This window comes from Condylura cristata, unplaced genomic scaffold, assembly GCF_000260355.1.
Source record: "Condylura cristata isolate star-nosed mole 26May11 unplaced genomic scaffold, ConCri1.0 scaffold00019, whole genome shotgun sequence".
Classification (NCBI taxonomy): Eukaryota; Metazoa; Chordata; class Mammalia; order Eulipotyphla; family Talpidae; genus Condylura; species Condylura cristata.
The window spans coordinates 27,886,931-27,909,885 of record NW_004567120.1 but is presented as its reverse complement, the minus strand read 5'-3'; the positions used below and the strand labels follow the sequence as shown (position 1 = coordinate 27,909,885).

At 36.5% G+C, this 22,955-nt stretch overlaps 1 pseudogene; it reads left to right on the top strand.

Moving 5' to 3' along the window:
* Nucleotides 1-958: 958 nt before the first annotated feature.
* Nucleotides 959-1,566, top strand: LOC101622973 (annotated as a pseudogene).
* Nucleotides 1,567-22,955: the final 21,389 nt, after the last annotated feature.

Sequence of the window (22,955 nt, the reverse complement as noted above, 5' to 3'; positions counted from 1 at the left end):
TTGTCTTTAGTCTTTCTTCTGCACTATTTCTTTATTTTAACACACACACTATTTATAGACAACATATAATCTACACAAAAGTATAAAGAAGAAAAAAAAAATCACCCACCATCCATCCCTAACTGTTGGTTACTTTCCCATGATTAAAGTCTCTTTTCATGCATTACTTTTCCATAGGTGAGTGTGTACTATTTTCAGTTATTCTACTTTTTTTTTTTTTGTACAATATATGCTATAGTCCTAGTGGTACTAGTGCTGTTGTTATTACTAGTACTAGTATTACTGTCTTTGAAATATTTGTGGCAAATGCTATAATTGTTTTATTCCAGTTAATTGTCTCAATAACACCAGGGGGTAGATAATCTGCATACATAATAAGCAAAAGACTCTGATTTGAGACTCATACTTTCATGATTCCAAAAGCTCGTGATTACTACTTCTCAACACTATTAAATGTTGACCAAATTTTTTCATACGATCATTTTTGGATGCAGCCAGAGTAGCCAGCAGCATGGTGAGGAAAAGAGGAGGTGCACAAGGCCCTAAGTGGCCACCTGAGCATGTCAGCCTTTGCCAGCTCAAGCAACAGCTCAACCAGAAAAGCAAGAATGAGACAAGGAGAACTTGCCCGGACGTGAAGTCAAAGTAGCTCCCAAAGCCAGGACCTCAATCACCTACCTTAGCTGAGTCGAGACCAGAGAAACCAGGATCAGCACAGCACCAACTTCCCAGAATCCGTGGTGAAGAAGCAAATGGAGTACTGAAGAGCACAGTGGACTGATTCACTCCCTGTACAATGAGAAGAAGAAGTTCTGAAAATACTGGGTGTGCCACTGCCTAGCTTTGTGTACCTGACCCTCATGCAATGCATGTCCGTGCAAGGTTCCGCCAGATTCTAGCCACTGTCTTCCTCTCTACAATGGCTCCTGATGGATGGATGGCCTGGCCGTGACTCTGACTGGTGCCCATGGTTGGCAGCAAGATGGCCAGACAGGCCCAACACCTCTATGTGGGCAACATCCCCTTTGACCATGATCAGGATTGTGATGCGCAGATGCGCCCGGGAGTGTCGCGATGGGGGCTGACACAGGCCCCCCAGCATTCCTGTGTTGGCTGTGCTGATTAACAGGGACAAGAAGTTGGAGTTCTTGGAGTTCCACTCAGTGGACAAGACAACCTAGGCTATATCGTTCCATGGCATCATCTTCCAGGGCTAGAGGCTCAAGATGCACAGTCCTCACAACTACAAGACCCCTGCCCGGCATTTTGGAGAACACCTCTGTCAACTGGGCTGGAGTTTCATCTCTCACGGTTCCTGAATTGGCCCACAAGCTCTTCATCAGAGGCCTGCCCAACTACCAGAACGGCAAACAGTTCAAAGAGCTGCTGGTTTCCTTCTGGCCTCTCAAGGATTTCAGCCTGGTCGAGGACTGTCACAAGGCTCTCCAAGGGATACGCCTTCTGTGATGTGGACATCAACGTCACAGACAGGCCTACGCAGGGCTGAACGGGTCGCAGCTAGGGACAAGAAGCTTCTTGTCGGAAAATACCACCCAGACACACTGACACCTTCAACCAGACCAGTGACCATGCAATCTCTGGGTCCTGGTGGAATCCCAGGCGTGGATGGGCAGTCGCCGAACTGTGGTGCTGTGCCTCATGAACATGGTGCTGCCCGAGGAGCTGCTAAACGAACAGGCAGAAAAGGGGATCATGGAGGACATGCGCCACAAAGACAGCTATTTCATCACGTCTACCGAGATCCCCCTGCCCGTGGACTGCATGGAGGTGCCTGGCTGTGGAGAAATCTTTGCAGAGATCATCTGTGTTTAACTGCCAGAAGCCAACAGAGTTGTCAAAAAATTCTGTGATACCCCCCCCCCCACACACACACCGACTCTTAACCACAGGGACTTTTGGTGCAGGGGGGTGGGAATAGAGCCGACTGGTATCTTCCCCCCACTGAAGGCCGAAGGGCAGAGGAATGACAGCCGAATGATAACCTGTGATTAAGGGGGGTGAGGGTGAGGGAGGAGACTGAACAAGATACACACGCCCGCACAGACACAGAGGAAAGGGGTCAAGATGTGGAGGGAACGCACAGCAAAACAGGTGAGACACCCCCCCCACCACCATGGGCTTCCACAAACAGTATCTCCTCCTTTACACTTTCTTCCTCTTTCCCTTCCCCACATAGAAATGCATAACTAAACTGCTGAAAACATATCTGTATAGATTTTTCTGAGGACATATTTCTTCAGCTTATTTGGGAAAATATTTGGTAGTAAAATTACTAGATAGTATGGTCAGATTATATTTAGCTTTGTAAGAAATTGCCAAGCTGTCTTCCAAGAATGGTTATGCCATTTTGTATTCCTGTTTCTGTTACTATTCCAGCATTTGCTGTTATATGTTATAGTGTTTTGGATTTTGATCATTCTAAAAGGTCTGGTAATATTTCATTGCTTTAATTTAAAATTTCATAATAGCGTATGATCAATGTCTTTTCATATGCATTCCTACGTCTGTAAATCCTTTTATGGGTATGTAATTTGTAAATTTTGTGCTTATTTTAAAAGTTGTATGATTTTTTTTATTGAGATAATATTGGCTTGCAAAACCATATACAGTTTTAGGAGGAAAGTTTCACACATCTCAGATGTATGTTACCCATTTTTAAAGTTGGTTGCTTATTTTCTTATTACTAAGTTATAGAATTTCTTTATATGTATATATATTGGATACAAGTTCTTTCAAAAAATACTTGTTATTTCAGAAAATATTTTCTGCCAATATGTGACTTGTTATTCCATTAATTTAACAGAAACTTCAACACCATAGACATTTTTAATAAAGTCCACATTATTTTGTTTTACATGGATCATGATTTGGGTGGTGTAACTATAAACACTCACTGCCAAGCCCAAGGTTAACTATATTTTCTCATATATTAATCTCCAGAAGTCTTATGGTTTGGTATTTTACATTTTAATCTATGATCCATTTTGATTTTGCTTTTTTGAATTGTGTAGGTTAGTTTCTACACAATAATTCTTGTTTTTTTTTTTTTTATATTTGAATACCCAGCACCATTGTTAATTAAGAGGCTCTCCTTTCTCTATTGAATTGTTTTGCTTTTTTATCAAAGATCAATTATATACAATATAAATCATATAATTTAGATAAATCTTCCATGACCAACCAATAGCAAATAGATTATCCCCACTACAAACACAGACTGATTTTCTATTCATTTTAATCTTCTTCATAAATGTAAAATTCTTTATAAACTTCATAACAATGACTGGTATGCAGTAAATATCAAAAACAATTGTTGACTGATTCAATGAGTGTAATAATTAGTAAATATAAGTTTAATTTTAAGTTAACAAGATCAATTCAAGTTCTTTTTAATTGTGCATGTGTCTCCAAAGTTAACTTTTCATTATCTGTGACAAAAATTGATGTAGATATTAGTCAAACCTCAATATGGGTAATATACAGCCTTTGAAAATAAATGAGAGCCTTTTAAATATAGTTGCAGTAAGAATCATTTAAATAAATAAGCAAAATTAGTCAACTTGCCCTCCTTTCACAAAGGATCATGAACTATTGTTCATATAAGCTCCATCTAAAAGTAATGGCCCTTTAATCACCCAAAAGTACACTGATGTAATATAAGTTGGCCCTACACAAATTTTTATTCAGATAAGTACCTATCCTTACAGCGTCCTAAAAAAACCTAATTTTGATGATATCTACAGAAGGAACTTAGTATACTTAGATATATTTTGATTTATGCATCAAAGAACCACTTCTAAAACAGCGTTCTTTCTAGAGCTTCACTTTTGTAGTTTGGAATAAAATTTGTTGTTTGTTTTTGTCATTATTTACTAGGATTAAATTTACAGTTCTAGATTTTACATTTTTTATACAATTCATTAAATTTGGCCACAGCATTTGGTCAAATGGCAACTTTTGAAAATGCAAAACAGGACAACTATGTTTGTAATAGTTTACATCCCCCAAATTGACCATAAAGCAAAATATATTGCCAGTACCTGGCATCGCAAGCAAGAAAAGCCATATGTTCACACTTTCCATTGTTTTGCTTCAGTACAAAGTCTTAATTTAATTTACTTCCTATTGTTTCTCAGATTTTCTGTTCTTATGGAAGTATGGGGTAGGGACATGTAGAGGGAAATGAGGCAATATTTGAATTAAAATATGCAAAACATTATAATCTCTTTACAGAATCTGTGCAGCAAAGAACTGCTGTCAAGGTTACAATTTTTGTCTCCTTAGAGTTTTCCTAGTGTGGAATTCAGCAAAAAGACAACATTATTATAAACTTTTGATTTCTATTTTATTTTTAGTAGGTAAGAATTATAAGTTAACAGTCAATGTGGACCATGTAGAATGGTATCCACAAATTTCAATGAAATAATGGGGAAAATAATAAAACAATAGACAAAATATTTTCCAGATTACATAAAACGAGATTTGGGATACAAATATATAGATATTAGTTGTGAAGAAGTGAGATCTTCAGTGGATTTTAAAACACTCATACCCTTTTATCTAATTTATTATACATTTCAGAATTTATCCTGAAATGACCTAATAAGAATAGATATTTATGAACAAGTTTTTCCTGCAATGGTACTATATAAAATACATAAAACTGAAAACATGTTCACTATCTCATAGTTTTATGTTTTTAAAAAGATGTTTGGGTACATCTATAGCTCAAAGTTGAAGAATTTGCTGATATGGGGGAAAATTTGCCATTTTTTACATAATTGTACAATAAAAGATCTCTAAATATATCCATATCTTATTTTCACCATCTAAAGATATACATCTTAGTTCCCCTAAGGTGACTCAATATAACTGGATTTAGCCACTGGAATGAAGAGAATGATACTTGCTGTTTCTAGGGAGAAATATTTAGTAGCCAGCGCATGATTTTCCATGCTTGCCTTCCCTTACATGATAAACTTCTAAGTCTCATGTGGAGAATTTAGTGTCATAGACAATGGTGTGTGACACATACATCTCCAGGAAAAGAGGAGGTGCATTGAAAAGGTGCCATTTTGCCCACCTTTGCCCACCTTTGGACTACAAGTCTCAGTGAAACATGGACAGAATTTCTGAATGTGGGGCAGTTGGAAAAGTGCAGATATCTAAACTGAGGAAGGCGATAAATGGTGGGAGACTTGGAAGAGTTATGGAGGAAAGACATACAGCAACACTTGGATGTGATATTTGGAAAAGACATATGGTTGCGACTCTTATGGGGAGGTTGTTCCTGCTGTTTTCCACTGATCATGGCAGCTGTTATCTTGATATAACACATTTTGAATTCTGAGTCTCTCCTTTCATCCCAGCTCTCTAGGACTTACCCAAACCCTTTCTTGAATTCCTTGCCAGTAGGTACCGTAGACTTGTGACATGCTCTTGGACCTCAGTGGCCCTGCTTTGAACTGAGGTTGTTTAGCTAGGCATTTGCCTATGGTAGGAAGGGTAATTTGAAGGGTATTGCTGGGAAATAACTATTTTAAGTCCTTTCTTCTCTCTCTCTGTATGCACACCAACTTTATGAAAAAATTTTCATGAAGAGTATGCTTCCTTTACCTTTGCACATACAGCTGGCCAGACCCCTTTTGAAATAGATGCCCCTAACTGGGTTGGGGTCTCCGGGTAACCCTCAGGCAGGCACTAGCAGGTGGCTGTTCTATTACTCTGTGTCCCTGAAAGAATACTTTAGGTAGAGGCTCCCACCAAGATTTTACTTTTGACATAACCAAGAAATAAACATTGCTGCTTTAAGCCACGTATATTTGTAGTTTATTTGTTAAAGAGAACATGATGAGTTCTACTCTGAAATTATATCAAGTTTGTTTAATTGACCAACAATGATATTATTAAAACTGTACATCTAAAAATATATTGATATGTCATTGAAGAAAATATAACCAATGGGCCCTCCCTAGTGGTGCAACAAGTTAAAGTGCAGCACTGATGCTAGCCACAGCCCATGAGAGCGAGTTCTATCCCAGGCCCGGGAGGTGGCCCACGTGGCGCGGCAGACCTCTCCTGACCCGCCCACTGCTCTCCACAGCTGTGTACTTCATCAATCTGCCTGTTCTGCTCCCCGCTCTGTCTGGTGAAGCCTCTTGCCGTTCCTGCACCACAGTACTGTATGCATTAACAAATCTTTTTAAAAAAAGAAAATATAATCTTAATAAAGATTCCTATGGATTACTATATAGTTAGTATATGAAAGCCTTCTACAAACTTTTAGCCTGATAGTGTACTGAACTTTAATTTAAAAAGCTAGAACTATAACTATGAGGAACCATTCTATATTTTGAAAATCTTCTCCCAAAATGACAAAAACACTTCATAGCTGAAATTGTTTTCCTCAAATATTCTTTGAAAACATAACAGGAAAAGTAGTCCATGAGAAAACAAAATGTTCCCAGAACATAATATAATAGCAATTTGAATTGATTGACATCTACTATGTGCCAGTCATTCGGGGTTCCACATGCTGGTCCTCACAATGCTGTCATTATAATTTCCATTTCAGAAATGATGAAACAGAAGCCAAGAGAAGCAAAGAAATCTGTTCAAAGTCACACATAAAACTAGAAATCAGTAGCAAGCAGAAAGAAAAGTATAATAAATGAATATTCTAAACAACTATAGCACACGAATTTGGTAACTTTCTTAAAACAAAAAAATATCCCTTGAAAGACACATGTTGCAAAGACTTACAAAAGAATAGTACTATGTTTATTAAAGAAATTGAATCAATAATAACTTTTCAAAACAAAAAGAATTAATAATAAGTGGTTTCACTAGTTAATCCCAGCAAAGGGAATACTTCATCATTCATTCAGATGGCTCATGAAAAATTGTTCAACATCACTCATTATAAGGAAGCTGGAAATCAAAACCTCAATGAGCTATCACCTCACCTCTGTGAAAATGGCTTATATCAATCATAAAGAATGAAATCAACAAAACTTGGTGAGGATATGCTGAAAAAAAGAAACTCTCACTTGGGAATGCAAGTTGGTGCATCTGTGGAATATAAATAACCAAAAACTATACTCAGGCAAAAATACAGCAGGAATAAATCTTGGACACAGTGTAAATTTAGTGGTTACCAGAGGGAAAACTTGGGTGGTGGGGAGAGGGGAGTGAGGAAGGCAGATGGCACAGGTGATTTGGTGGAGGCTTAGAGAAACATGCACATGTAACCTCAAAATTTAAATAAATAAATAAAATCATACACCATGACCACATGGGAATTTTCTAGGTATGCAAGTTTGTTTCACCATTCAGCAATCAAAATGTAACCTTTTATATCAATAGGCTAAAAAGGAAAAATCACATGACTATCAATAGGCGCAGGAAGAGGATTTGATGGCACTTGTTGATGTCTAAAAAATACTCTCATAAAGTAAGAATAGAGGGGCACTTATTCAACTTGACAATGACTATCTACAAAAAACCTACAGCTGACATCATAATTATGTTGAGAAACGAGGAACTTTCCAATAAAAATGTCTTTCCTCATCCTTCCTGTTAATACCATACTACGAGTCTAGTAGCTAATATTAAAACTTTTTTCACAGATGATATTATCATCTATATAGAAAAATGAAAAGCACTGACAAAAATCTCTTGTAAATAATAAGCAATTATATCAAGATTGCAGAATACACAGTAAATATATTATGTATACTATGTTTCCATATACTAGTAATGAATAAGTGGAATATGAAATTTAAAACACCGTTTATATAAGCACCTCCAATGTTAAATGTTAAGGTATGATTCTCTAAAATTCTATAATTCCAATTGAGGCAACACATAAAAAGCTTGTGAAATATAGTTATTTAACTATTGCTGTTGTAATTCTGTATGTTTTATTTTTTTCTAATCTGCCTTATGGTCATCTCAGTGTGAGTTTTAAAGGCCATCTTTTACATGGATATCTATTGATTCTACCTCTAGTAAATAACTTCGAAATAGTTGTTCTTAGTGAAAATGTTGTTTTCATTGAATTTGTGGAAACATTTCATTTTTTTAATCACGACATTAAAAAATATATTTTGAGGATAGAATTCATTCAATGCCTTTTATGTCTTTCCAATTTTCCATTGCCTCTTTTCTTTTGGCTGTATAGACTGATAAGATGTGTTTAAGTTAGCATGAGCCAACTGGCTGGAAACAAAAAGGAACATGATTTGGTGATGGGAAGTCCACAGGGATTACAACTGAGATGGAAAAGGCACAAAATGACATGAAAATGAACTATTATATTAAAACTAAAAAAAAAAAAGGAACAGAAGCAATATCCTTTATTATCTCTTCATTTTTTCTCTTGCTGAGGAAGCCTCATTGCACTGACAAATAACACCTTTCTGGGAGTTCTAATGAAAATGCTTTGATTTTTTAGAACAACGGACATGAATATGAAGTAACTTTTTAGTTCGTTTAGACCAGTATCAAATCTCCAACGAAACAATCACCCTTTCCTATATCCTCACGCTGTGTCCTAATCATGCTTCAAATACTGGGAAATGTGTCACTATTAAGACTTAGAAAAGCTATAATCACTATAAACCATCCTGGGATCACTGGTTCTCACAAAGCGAACATATCTTGATGAAGATAAAGAGGTTGTGATGAGGTTATTTATGCTATCATAGCATTGATCTATGCAGAAAAAATCGCATACTGTGAAGAGTAAATTTTTGTTTCGCCAATGTTCAACATAGCTTCCAGTGATACTAATGGGAATGGAATCATAGAAAAAAATCAATCATTCAGGCATTGGAAAATTAAAATTTGAATGTTGGAAATGGAACTTATTAGCTGTGTAATGCTGATGATGTTAATTAGCCCTCTTCAATTTCTTTAGCTGTACATTTGTGCAATAATGCCTGCTTTATAAATTTGCTTCCTTTATTAAATTAAATTATATATTAAGGTGCCTAAAGGTTTTTTCTGACATATAGAATATGCTCAATAAAAAAAATAAAATTTCTCTTGAAATTCAGTATTACCAAGAGGAAAGACAAAAGATTCAATTAAGCATCACTAAGAGACAGAAAGAAAAAAATTATCAATACAATAATTATCAATATTACCTGCAATAATTAATTTAGAAGATAGTCTCACAAATTTTACAACACATTACATTTAGATTCAAGCTTGAAATATTTTTAATATGGCTGTAACATATTTAAAATAAAGTTTGATTTGTGTCAGCTCTATATGAACAATTCCTAAGTGGAAATATATACACTTAAATTTTATTTTATAAATGATGTATTTCATCACACTAAAGTGGAAATCTTTTCAATGCAAAACAGCATTATGACAGTTCCCGTTCAGGGTAGGTGAACTATAATCATAAATGATGTGTATTTTCAGACACATATACTCTCATGTACAAATATTTTTGGAGCTGAAGTGGGCATCATTCCATTCTATACCACACATTAAAAAAAGAAAAAAACTTATATTAACTTTGAAGTTATCCTTCTAACACCTAATCCGACCTTCAAAACATCAGGGCTACACTAGGAACAACAGTTGCAAATGTAAGGAGGAGAAGGTGTTTCTCAGTGTAGAGCTTCTCCAAAGTCCTCCTCTGACAGTCTCACTGTGTTTACATCTTACTGAGCTTTCTTTTGATGTCTCCAAAGAATATGATTTTTTTTTTAAAGATTTATTTATTTGTGCATACAGAACTGGGGTACAGGCCAGAGGCTCAGGGGCGGTGAGAAGCTTCACCAGAGACAGAGCGGGGAGCAGAACAGGCAGATTGACGAAGTACACTGCTGAGGGGAGCAGCGGGCAGGCCAGGAGAGGTCTGCCACGCCATGTGGTCACCTCCGGGGCAGGCGGGAATCGAACTCATGCGGAAGCGGCTTTAGATTCTCAGTGCTGTGCTTTAACCCGCTGCGCCACCAGGGAGGGCCAAGAATATGATTTTTTAAAAAAAAAAAAAGTATATGAGTCCCATCAGAAATACATAAACAAGCTGTGTAATATCAATAACTAAAATCACCTCAACAAGAAAATCTGAAATAATGCCATTCTAACTCCTTTTTGCAATATTTATAGATAGGGACAAAAACAACCCCTTCATAAATGTATTTCAACTGATTGATTTTATAGCATTTCCATGAGAACTAAGTCTATGAAGACACCTTGGTTCTAAACCCTTACATGCTGTCCATCATATTCTATCACAACCAGTAATAGCCTTGTCTAAAGAGCAGGCAAAGCTGCTACTTGACAATATCCTGGATCACAGCACAAATAGGAAGAAGCTGAAATTTGTTCTTCCTCCCTTTCCAAATATATCCAGCTTACGGTGCTTGGTCCCTGCAAGAGTATACTTCAGTCATTTCTAGATGAGTGACTCTGATTGACACAGTCTTGAAAATAAGATAAAGAATGAACAAGCCTCTAAGTGTCATACCTCCTAGAAGAGAGTGGCATCTAGATATATGATAGATGACAGAAGTCTATGTTTTAATATAGTCACTTCAAAACAAGCACACTAAAATATAGTCCCTCCTCTTCCACTCGGGGAATAAGAATGACCCTGCTTCTGTGCCAAAAAAAAAAAAAAAAGAAAGAAAGAAAAAAATGTAGATCTGGTTTTGCATTTCCAAATGTTTTCTCTCAATCATATTTGTATTGACGTCAATGTGGCTATCATCAACTAATCTTACCTTTTTTATTTAACAGTGATTTCCTCACCCCTAGGAGACCACTGATCTTCCCTGTTATTTTTGCCTTGATTAGGACACCATGGGACTCCCAACAGGTTGCAATAATTTTAAATCATCACGATGTTTGACTCTTAATTTTTAAACCTAGCCTATCTATATTTTCTCAAGCCAACAAATGTTTATTCGCACATAACTTTCTTCATATTAATATACAAAATAGGCATATTCAAAATTATCAGTTATATTGCAAAATGAGAGATTCAAGGAAAGTTATCTTTTCAAAAAGGATAGTTTTATTTATTTTGGGTAGGGGTTAGAACATTCCAGTCTTTATGTTTATTGAGGCAATACTGGTTTAAAACATTGTTTATATGTGGGAAGTATAAGGTCTCCCCCTCAGGTGTCCTCACCACAACACACCCAACACCCAAATCTCCCCAGTCCACCAACATAGGCCACTGTGCTTCCTCTCCACTTTGCAAATTTTTCCTCTCACCTTTCTCTAACCTCACTGGTAGCCCCAGTTCCACTGACTGATTTCTAGGATTTTGTTGCTATTTTGCTGGTAGCTATGCCTTTGTTTTGTTTCTCTGTAGTTCACATACAGATGACACCATCCAGTATTTGTTTTTCTGCTATTCAATTATTTCAGTTAGCATCATCCCCTTGAGCTTCACCTACATTGTTGCAAGCAGCAAGAGTTTATCCTTTTGACGAGTTGAGTATATGCCATTGTATGTGTGTGTATGCATCACATCCTCCTGATTCATGCACCTCTTTTCAGGCACCCAGGCAGTTTCTATAATTTTCTATTATAAACAGTACTGCCATGAATATAGGAGTCCATACATTACTTTGAATCAGTGTCTTTATATTCTTTGTAGATACCTAAGAATAGAATTGCTGAGTCATATGATAGGTCCATTTTCATCTTTTGAGAAATCTCCATATTATTTTCCATAAGAACTGGGCCAAGTTACATTCATGTATATGTAAATATATTTCTTGGTTTTCACAAATTTTTGTTTTTCTACTATTTCTTTCAACAATGTCTTATAGTGTTCTTTATATAGGTCCTACACTTCCTTTGTTAAGTTTATTCCCAGGTATCTCTTTTTGATGTAGTTGTAAATGGGATTTTTTTTTTAAATTTCTTCTTCCTCTGTTAATTGTGAGCATATGGGCTTCTTGTGTTAGTTTTTTAGAAAATTATCTTGCAACTAGAAATTTTACTAGACTTTCATGTGTGCAATAACTGAGTCATTCTCAGCTGTACCACAGTGAGGCAGTGTTGTGCAGTGGTATGAATTACAAGTTCTTGAGCTAATTGTTAAAGAGATTTTAATTCTGACTTTTTCCTCGCTAGCCAATTTATAACATAAAATAAGTATGCTATTTGTTTATTCCATTCCTCGGTTTATTTTTCTATACAATGGGAAGAATAACTAAAACTATGCTGCTAAGATCGAGATACTTAACACAGGGTTTGGCATTTAAACGATCAGTAAGTGGCAACTTAATAGCAAACGAAAAAAGCAAGGTACTTCTATGTTAATAAAGCAAACTCACATGAATACACACCCACATAAAACCAATAATAATAATAGTTTCTTTTACTATAATGCATACTCAACAAATAACTGTGACCAGTGTGTCACTTGGGAAGAAGCAGAGGCCTTATCTTCCTCCCCTGAGCCCTGTCCTTTGACTGTTTATACAAGAACTTTATGATTTAAATTACCACTTGAAAAACTGTCACTTTTTAGTAAAATCTAAAGAAATGCCCAATGTGTGGTGTGATCCCACAAAGGGGACAAAAAAGGAAATGTTCCATAGGTTGTGCTCTATCAAGTCCCACAGAAAGGATTTATTCTAACTACTGCATTCTCTCGCCATTATCTTGGGAAGGGACTGGACGTTAAAAGGATCTAGGGAAAAAAAAAAAAAACACATGCTATGTCAGTCAGGGTTTCTCACTAGTCTCCTGGGACCTGGGAAGCTAAATAAGTGCCAGAGTTAGAGTGAAAAAAGCTTTGGAAACTCAGGTGAAAAAGTTGATCTCAGTTTTCTTGAAAATCTAGGTGTGAGCCTAAGGGTAGTTTATTCTTCTGTTAAGGTAATAAAGGTGTTAAGAACACACACTTTCCTGTGCTTGGTAGACTTATCACAGAACATAAGGATTCAACAGAAATGAGGGACTATACATGATTTTTATTTATATAGCTACTAATAATTTTGTTTTATTAAAGAAAAATCTACTTGCCAAAATAGATCTTTCTGGAAAAAATGCTGATTTAAGACAGGGCATTGAAGATTTGGTGAAGGTTGATTTTGATATATACATGTAGACTTTTCTCTGTAAGGACATTTCCTAGGAAGACTTACTCTTCTTATCTCTTTTCCAAGAAGGCAGAACATAAATTTGCGTATCTTTATCACTGTGGTGTTTTAAAATGAAATCTCCCTAACTGATTTTCTCTTTCTCCCTATCCTTCACTCCTCTGTTTCCTATTACCTAAACCATTTATAATGGTATCTGTATTCTCTCACCATTATCTCATTACCTGGGTGAGTTCCTCAGTCATGTTTGCAGGAGGCATATTTGTTACTAATAAACACCTTTTTCACATTTTTGCTTATCAGTCCGTATAATGGTTGCCTGATTATTTGCCAACCTAGAAGAACCCAGTGGGGTATAGGATAACTTCCTTCATGTCCCAATAATTGCTTAGAAGGAAGTGGAAGAAAGCCATCTTCTTCTGGAAAGGGTATGTGCTCTAAGATTTAAAAAAAAAAAAAAAAAAAAAGCAAAGATGAGCTATTGTTCATGTTGGAATAAAAAGAAGTTGTGCCTGTTAATAGTGAGTTGAAGGCTAAAAATAAATCAATAGAGTAGCATTAAAAATAAGTATGTAGATTAGCATTAACTGTGTTCTCACTGTGATAGATACAATTGCAGTATGCCACAATTGGCATATAGTACGTGGGTAATAACTTCGTGATAAATGAAAAGGAATTTCAATAAATTGTATGGTCTAATTTAGAGATGACTTAGACAAAATATGTTTAATAAACATTTATTGAGAAACTAATATGTGCAATCAGATGAGAGATAAAATCGTAAGTCACAGGAACATATCACCCAGGAACTCACAGTAATCAAAATCTAATTTTACTAGTAAATCTGCAAGACACCTTGAAATAGAGAAAAAACTTTAATATAGATTGATAAGTGCTTTAGAAAAAAATCTGAATAAGAAACATACCTGATAGACCATCACTATACTAGACATTCCCAAAACCACCAATCCTAAAAAAGTCATTTTTTTTAATTAAATCAAGGCACTATTGCTATTGGAGAGAAGTGAACAAAATCCAGAATGAGTTTACCAGAGAAATCTATTACTTTCTAATTATAGATGATGACGAGAAAATAGTACAGATTCATTTTGATTTTGAAGAAACTGAAAATCACAAGATGTTTGGAAAAGCCTTTGAAATTACTTAATACAATTGTCTCATTTTATGAAAATGGGTTTTAAGACCATAAAAAAGTCAAAATGAGTTAGAAAGAGAATCCAGGGCATATGAATCTCAGTTTCATTCTGTTCTATTTCTGCTATTCTACAGGAGACACTGAGTTCCACATTGTGTTCCAAAGCAAGGAAGGAACAAGCCTTGCCAAAGAGCACCTTGGTGTTCCTTACCATTCTGCATAGAGATGACACTGAAAATAGCAAATCTTCCCACAAATGTGCTTGGCCTACACACTAGTGTTAAGCTTTGTTTGTGCTCCTGTAAGCATTTTTAAATTAAGGAAATATAAAAGAACCTGGAAACATGGAGTTGTCAACCCCACATGACAAAATTTGACTGGATATGGGTAGAAGATTCTACCATTAAAAGGGACATATGTTTCAGTTTACATAGTTTGTTTCAGTCATTGACTCATATTTACATATGTCCTATGTCTATGTCCCTAGGGTTTTTGGTTTGTGACTTCTGACATCAACTCTGAATGGAAGATTAAAAGTATGACTTGCTCATGACTTCAAAGCTTTTAAATAATTAGAGAAATCAGAGACCTGAAATGTTTAACATTACAGAAAGATAATAATAAAAAAAAACTCATTGTGCTATTGCTTAAACACTGCTACAGCGAGGTTTTTTATTATTATTATTATTATTATTTCTCCATTCATGTGCAAAGTTACTTTGAAGTTGACAAAATGTATGTGAAATAAAATGCCCAATAATGAATAATTTCCTAAGACACATCTATATGATTCACAAGGTATACAGTCACCTTCTAATCAAATGATGAAGAAATTGTGGATTATATACTCAATAGACTATTACTTTGCTATTTAAAAAGACGAAATAGTGCCTTTTGGGGTAAAAAGAATGTATATTGAGGTGGCTGTACTAAGTGAAGTAAGCTGGCAAAGCACAACAACATAAATCCTAGACTCTGTGAAAATTGTAATAGCTACCATAAGGGATGGATGGGAGTAGGGAGGGAAGGGTAGAGAAAGTGACACACTGGGTACTGACCCTGGAGGTCTAGCAGTGGGTGAGTAAAGCATGTGCAAATGTGAAAGTGCAATCATAAATTATACACAATTAAGTTATTCATTAAATTATAAATAATGAATAAATCAATAAAGTCACTAAAATTGGAGATAAAAGGTATAGCTTGAGAATGATTATCCTGCAAACAAAACATTTGGAGCCACAGAAAATATTCTCAAATATACAAAGAGTAATCTTTCTGAAATTAAAAACTCTAAGTTTAAACCAACCAGTGTGAAATTAATTTCTGTTGAATGTTATCGCCCTTTGAGTTTGACAAAGGTAGTCCCAGTGTGAGTGGTATTCGGTCCTCTTTTTGTGGATTCCTTGAGAATTACTTCTAGTGTTGGCTAGGAAATTCTTAAATTGGCCACTGGAGGGCCCTTGAGTTAACTGGAATATGGCAATCATGATGGCAAGTTCTAGAAAATCATGCAAGGTTAAAGTAGAGAATTTTTTAAGAGTTCCAAACTGGAGATACATTTTTAATTGTCCTTATTTCTCTATAAAATCACCTTTCCTTTCCCCCAAATTTTAACTGTAAACCTCATTATGGTCTTGCTCCAGCAAAAATCTTAATGCTAGGAAAGTTTTACAAATGACTATTGTTTACTATTTTTGAGATCCATTTAGCCATTTTCTATGCAGCCATTGAATAATAATTTTAGCGACATTATACCTTTTTGACACTACAACAATGACTCTTCAACTAAAACTTATTTTTTTAAAGCTTTTTCTTTTTCTTCTTTTTTAAAGATTTATTTATGAATACAGTACTGGGGTACAAGTCAGAGGTACGATGAAGAGATTCAGCATAGACAGAGTAGGGAGCAGATCAATGAAGCACACTGCTGAGGGGAGCAGCGGGCATGTCAGTAGAGGTCTGCTGCACCATGTGGATCACCACTGGGGCGGGAATCAAACTCTCACTGAAGCGGCTGCAGCTAGTTTGCAGTGCTTAGTCCCAACCCGTTGCGCCATCAGAGAGGGCCCATAAAACTTGTTTTTAAACAACAGCATTTGGTAGGATATCTAGAAAGTCACTTGCACAAAGGTACATTCTCAACAAACTTGTGAAAACCCTAAAGTTTCACCTCTAGTAGATCTTTAGTTTCAGGGCCAGCAGGAAGGGTTCCGAAGGACCTGACAATGAAAAGCTGCCTTCAAAACACTCAATCTGCAAACACTGGTCAGTAGTGTATTTTATTTTTCTTTCTCATATGTTTCCCATTTGGGGGGTGAGGGAGGGGTGGGCTCTGTGCATTGTTTCCTTTAGCTCTGTGCATTTGAGGATATTTCTGTCAAAACACTAGCTTACCGCAAGCTAAAGAAACAGGAAATGCTAAAATCACACACAAAAAAATAATAGTGTCTTAAAAAATTCATTCTGAAAAATTACTTAGCAACTACCAACTACAATTCTCAGCAAGCAAGAACAATAACCCTGAAGCAGGGAAGAATGTGATTTTTAGAGCAACATGATATTATCCAGAATGTTTGGTTTTCTTAATAAGTTTGTTAAATCTTTATATTACTTTTGTGTAGAAGAACTAGGGTGTAAGCCAGAGGTACAGGGAGGTAGAAGTGAGAGGACTCAGCAAAATAGGATGGGAGACAGAACAGGAGGAATTTACTGAAATACATTTCTAAGGGGAGCAGTGGGAGAGACAGGAGAGGTCTGCTGTGCCATATGTGGGTCACCTCCCGGGCCGAGGGTGGAACACAGGCCACACAGGTGATTATGCCGTGACTTGACCTCTAAACCATCAGGGAGGCCCAGAATGTCTGGTTTTCAAGAAAAATTTACAAAGCATATAAAGATACAAAACTTGCCGTGACTCATTCATTGGGGGGGGCGGCGAGGTGAGGGGAAGGAAATTAACCAAAATGTGCCGTGTCAAAGATTAGACATTCTAGCTACTAGGAAAAGACTTAAAGTCAACTATTGCAAATAATCTCAAGTAGCTAAGGAAAACCATGGACAAAGCACAAAGCATAAAGGAAAGAAGGAAAGTAGGAGAATGCTTCCTCAACAAATAAAGGCATAAACATTATAAAACAGAACCAAACAGAAATTGTCACACTGAAAAACACAGGGAATGAACTAAAAGTAAACTGCTAGATTGTTTCAACAACAGACTTCAGAAAGCAAAAGAAGCAATCAGTAAACACAGAAAAGATATTCTTTGTTCACAAATAATATGTAATATTATAAACATGGTAACTCTATCCCAAAGCAATCTATAGACCAACACATTTCCTATCAAAATTCCAATAACCATTTTTACATATATGAAAACGACAAGCTTTAAACTCAATTGCGAGGAAACCCAAATAGCCAAAACAATGTGGAAAAATAAAAACAAGGTTTGAAAAAAAATCGAACTTCCTGATTTTAATATTTGCCACAAAGCAACAGTAATTACAATGGTATAGTATTGGCATATTGATCTTTGGAATAGAATTGAGAGTCCAGAAGTAAACACAACCACATATGTTCAACTGATTTTCAGTAAAGTGACAAGATCACTCCATGGAGAAAGAACTGTCTGTCTAACAAGAGGGTGCTAGGATAACTGGATGTTGTCATGTGAGGTTTCAGTCTCATTCTGCCACCTGCCTCCTGCCTCTTGGGTGGAGAGGTTTCACTGGCTGGACCACATCACCTATTGCAGTGTGGGAAGAATCCATAGTACAATGATCTTTCATTTCATTAGCAGTAAAAGGGGGAAGGTTACAAACTACCAAGAAGTTCTAGAAACTAGGGCACAAGAGATGGTTTTAGGGTCCAGAATTTTCCTTGAAGCTGGCTCATCAGGGGCAGAAATATCTCCTCCTAGCACCACATCAGGATTCAGAGAAAGCTTCTGAGATTCCTCAGGCCCAGAGCAGTGCATCTGAGATTGGCTGAATTCAGCTCCTGTGTTGACACTTCTTCAGAGGTGTATTGTCAGAACCATCATTAGTTATAGGAGCCTGGTTTCTGGACACAGCTAAGTTTTATTTATCTTTGGTGGTCATGTCTGCTGATAAACACATGTCTGCTTTCATTTTTAATCAAGTCACTCCATTTCAATTCTTGATAAGTTGGGGCAATTATAGTGTCAATACATACAGCACAATTCCCTTTGAAAAAGAAGGTTGTTGGTTCCCTACATCATATCATATAATATAATATAATATATATATATGGATATACATATATATATATAGTGAAAATGGACTCAAACAATAAACTTAATAGCTGTGATTACAAAACTCATAGGAAAAAAAGGACAGATAGAGGTCATATTTGGGGTTTTGGGCAACGAGTCTTAGCAATGACACCAAAAGCATAAACAACAAAAGGAAAAAAAGAAAAAATGGATTTCATCTGATTTAAAAACTTTTGTATACTCAGGATAGTGAAATCAACCTACAGTAGTAAATTCAACAAACTTGGTTCCTGCTTGCTTTTCATAGCGTTTTCCAACATGTCTATTTAATTATTTAATGTTGCCTTGTATGGTGCCGGTATCCTTTACACTCTCTTTTTTACTCCTTACACCACCCAACTATGCAAATAATCAAAGTTGCTTGAGTGAATCATTGAGTGAATGGCAACTTAAGCTTAGTTCCCCTCATACTTACTATCACTTAAGAATAGGAGAAAATCATAATGTGGTAATGAAGAAATCATTCTAAGGAAAGATAGGATAAGGAAGTGGTGAAATTCACTTTGGCATAAAAAAGAATAAATCCAAGAGAAGTCTTTTTTTTTTTTTTCATGCATACAGAACTGAAGTACAGGCCAGAGGTGCAGGGGTGGTGAGAGGCTTCACCAGAGACAGAGTGGTGAGCAGAACAGGCAGATCAACGAAGTACACTGCTGAGGGGAACAACAGGAGGGTCAGGAGAGGTCTGCCGCGCCATGTGGTTGCCTCCGGGGCAGGCGGGTATCGAACTCATGCGGAAGTGGCTTTAGTTTCTCAGTGCTGTGCTTTAACCCACTGCGCCACCAGGGAGGGCCCAAGAGAAGTAGTTTTAAACCAAATTTTGAAGAGGATAGAAAGTACCCACAGTCCTACAGTAGTAGATATATATGCTCTTATTCTAACACCATCAATTTTTATTCTTCTAGGTGGGTGGTTAAGACAATGAAACTAGAATCCCATGCACTTGCTCTGCCTTCATGCTCTCAGCTTGGAAAAGATGTTCTGAATATCTTGAGGAAGCCTGACATTCAGATATATTTTGTATATGTGTGCTATAACGTATGGGGTAAACTTACATATGTACGATTTTAGTTTACAGATATTAAGATTTTCTCCCCCCAAATCCATTTTCTCATACCATTTTTAACTATACAACATTAATATAAGATCTTAAAAGTTTACAAACCTGGACTGTGAACCTTTGCCCCACACCTTAGCTCTGAATGTCTGGCTGCTGGAGCCTCTCTTGATAAAAATACTGGTTCCCCAGTACTCCATAGTAGTGGTTTAGCCTGAAAATCTGTGTTCTCAGATGGTTTTAGAAAGTGTCTCTTTATATCTAATTAACCAAAACTGAAGCCATTTCCAAGTGCTAATTTAATGCTGGGCTCACAGAGTTAAGGAAAAAGATTATTCTTCCAATGGAAGGAAAAAAAAAATGAGACAGTTGACATAACTCATTCTCCATCTCCTAGACTCTCACACTCTATTCTTTCTTGCTGACACCCCACAGAACACTTCAAAACAATAACAATAATAATAATAATAATAATACTTCTCAACAAAGGAAATATTTGGCCCTGAGTCAGTGCATACTCTTGAAGTTTTAATTGAAGAAAGTATTTTATCATTAGGCTGATTTTTATGAACCTTTGGGAATTTCCCTGATGACAATTTTATCCTCTTTTTTGCCATCCAGATTGGCTTCTCTGTGCACCAATATGAAAAATCCTGTTTCAGAGCAAAAACTGTGGCGATGTGTCTAAGGCAAGTCCTTTTATCCTTACTTTCGTATTGTTAGAGGTAAACAGGATTGATAATTACTATTTGGCTCTCCAAGAGGTTTTTGAAAATAGCTAAGCCAAGACTCTTTTTAAAAGCATATCAGGTACCCTTTTAACACTCTACTGCTAAAATCATTCTGATTAATAATCACTGGTTGGTGCATATGAACATAATATGTGGTAGAGGACATTTTGAGTTGTTAATCATTTAATAACTTCAACTCTAGAACCATCTGTCCATTCTGCACAACCTATTGACCTAGCCTCTATAGTCTTGCAAAACTGGGATTCTATATTTACAATAATGGGAGCTATGTATTTGTAACTTGCTGTGCTCTGCTTGGATTCATCCTTTCCAAATCCAGTTATTCCAAAGGTATTGTCAAGGAGACGATGCACCTTATTTTTCTTCTCTCCTGTCGACTGTGTGAGGTGCATAAGAGTACTTCTGAGCCTTAAGACTATATAGCTGTTTAAGCTCTTCACTGAGACCTAGGAAAACTGAATAAGCCGGCCACCTTTAATATCATCTTCAGTTAAAGAAAAAGGAGAAATATTAGGTGTTGGGGTCCTGGATTTCAAAAGGGAAGAAGATAATTTACAGCACGCAAATAGGAAAAGCAAATGTTTAATAAATAAATATTTGTTGGGCCATTCAGAAACAAAATCACACAGAGAAATCTTAACAGTCTTTGCTAGGTTTCCCCAAATCTACCACATCCAGCTAATATTCCTGTAGACATTGTTGACAATGTCATTCTTTTCCCTCAAGATGAGTGAGACTCGTACAAATGAAGATTTCCTCCTAGACATGTATCTCCTACAAAAGCAGAACTTCTCAGTTTTCAGAGATTTTACCTGTGTCTGCTATTTCTTAAAAATAACCAAGTTAAGGGCCCTCCCTGGTGGTGCAGCAGGTTAAAGCACAGCACTGAGAAGCTTAAGTCACTTCCGCATGAGTTCGATCCCCGCCTGCCCCGGAGGTGACCACATGGCACAGCAGACCTCTCCTGACCCACCCGCTGCTCCCCTCAGCAGTGTACTTCCTCGATCTGCCTGTTCTACTCTCTACTCTGCCTCTGGTGAATCCTCTCACCCACTGCATCTCTGGCCTGTACCCCAGTTCTATATGAGTAAATAAATAAATCTAAAAAAAAAAGTTAAAATGATCCTTATACCAAAAACATACATTTTGGGGTGACGAATTTATTCTCCTTCATCAGCCTATCATAAAAAATGTAACTCAGGATCAGCCAAAGAGACAGTCTGCAGAGGGCCACAGGCTTTCGCTACACTCTTCCCACATTTCCACTTATTCACCATCGTGGAACCTCTGTGAACAACTTCTGTGGGCATTTCCATGGAGATTTCATATAATAATGTTTATTAATTAAATCATTGGCCATTGGTGAATGATTCAATATCAAACTCTTCTCCCCCACCAGGAAGTCAGGGGTAGAACTAAAGTTTCCAACCCTCTATTCAAGGTGTTTCTCTGCACGCATTCTTAAGGTGCTTTCTAAAAGATGCCTTATTACCATACACACAGCTTTGGAAATAGGTTTGTACTGAATAACAAGACACCCATTTCACCTTTATGTCTTTGAAACTATTTCAGGCTCTGAGGAACAGAGACCGAGTCTTACAATGAAAGATGTTCCCATTGCTCTTATTATTCAGGAAAATACAGGATTTTTGGAGCTGTGATTCAGGACACATTGTCGAAGACCAAACATATATGAGAAGTAGATTTTGGCAATCTGAGTAACCAAATATATATCTTCTAAATAACGTTATCCCAAGTAATAATTTTAATATCTTGTTTAGTTTAAGAGGCTCTTAAATATGCTATAACACTTTCATTTATATTTGATTATAGATATCAATGTTCATGGTTGTAAATTTAGAGTTGTTTATATTCACTTACACATGTTTTAGGGGGTAAATAGCCATAAAAGTTGCATGTGCTTAAACTTATGGTAATAAATGGTATGTGTATGATAAAATTGATAATTAAATTTTTCTTGAAATATAAAATTGAATAAATAGGAAATAGTTTAGCTTGTTGAAGCCAGAGGAATGAAAAAACCCTGATTTTCTACATTTGAAACAATTTCATACTAACTAGAGTCATACTCAGTTTGCACCTAAAGCCCTATACAACTTGGTCCGGAGTAAGTTTCAGTCTCATATTCTATAATAATCCTACTTCACCTTCAATTTATTGATCAATTATTCATTCATTTATTCAAAAAATATGCATCAAGATCATTCTAAGTATTAACACTGTGAACAGGCCACAACACAAGAAAGTGTGCCCTTTGTCCACTAGGGGAAGAATTCACTACACGGTACTAGGTAGAGTTGAATCAGGCGAGGCTTAATTAAAAGGCCCATATATGAGGGAACCAGTGCAGGAAAGGAGAATATAGCCTGGCTCCCAGGTGGAGTTAGGAGGAGACACTTAAAGGGTAAGTCCAAAAGGTGGGGAGGAGGAGAGCTACAGCATAGTTTGTTCTGAGGTGGGCTTTGTACGGGCATGCGCAGATGGGTTATATTCCAGCTACTCATGTGGACTTTCAGCTTTTTTTTCCAGAAAATTGTGAGATTATCATCCATCAGGATCTAATGCTTTT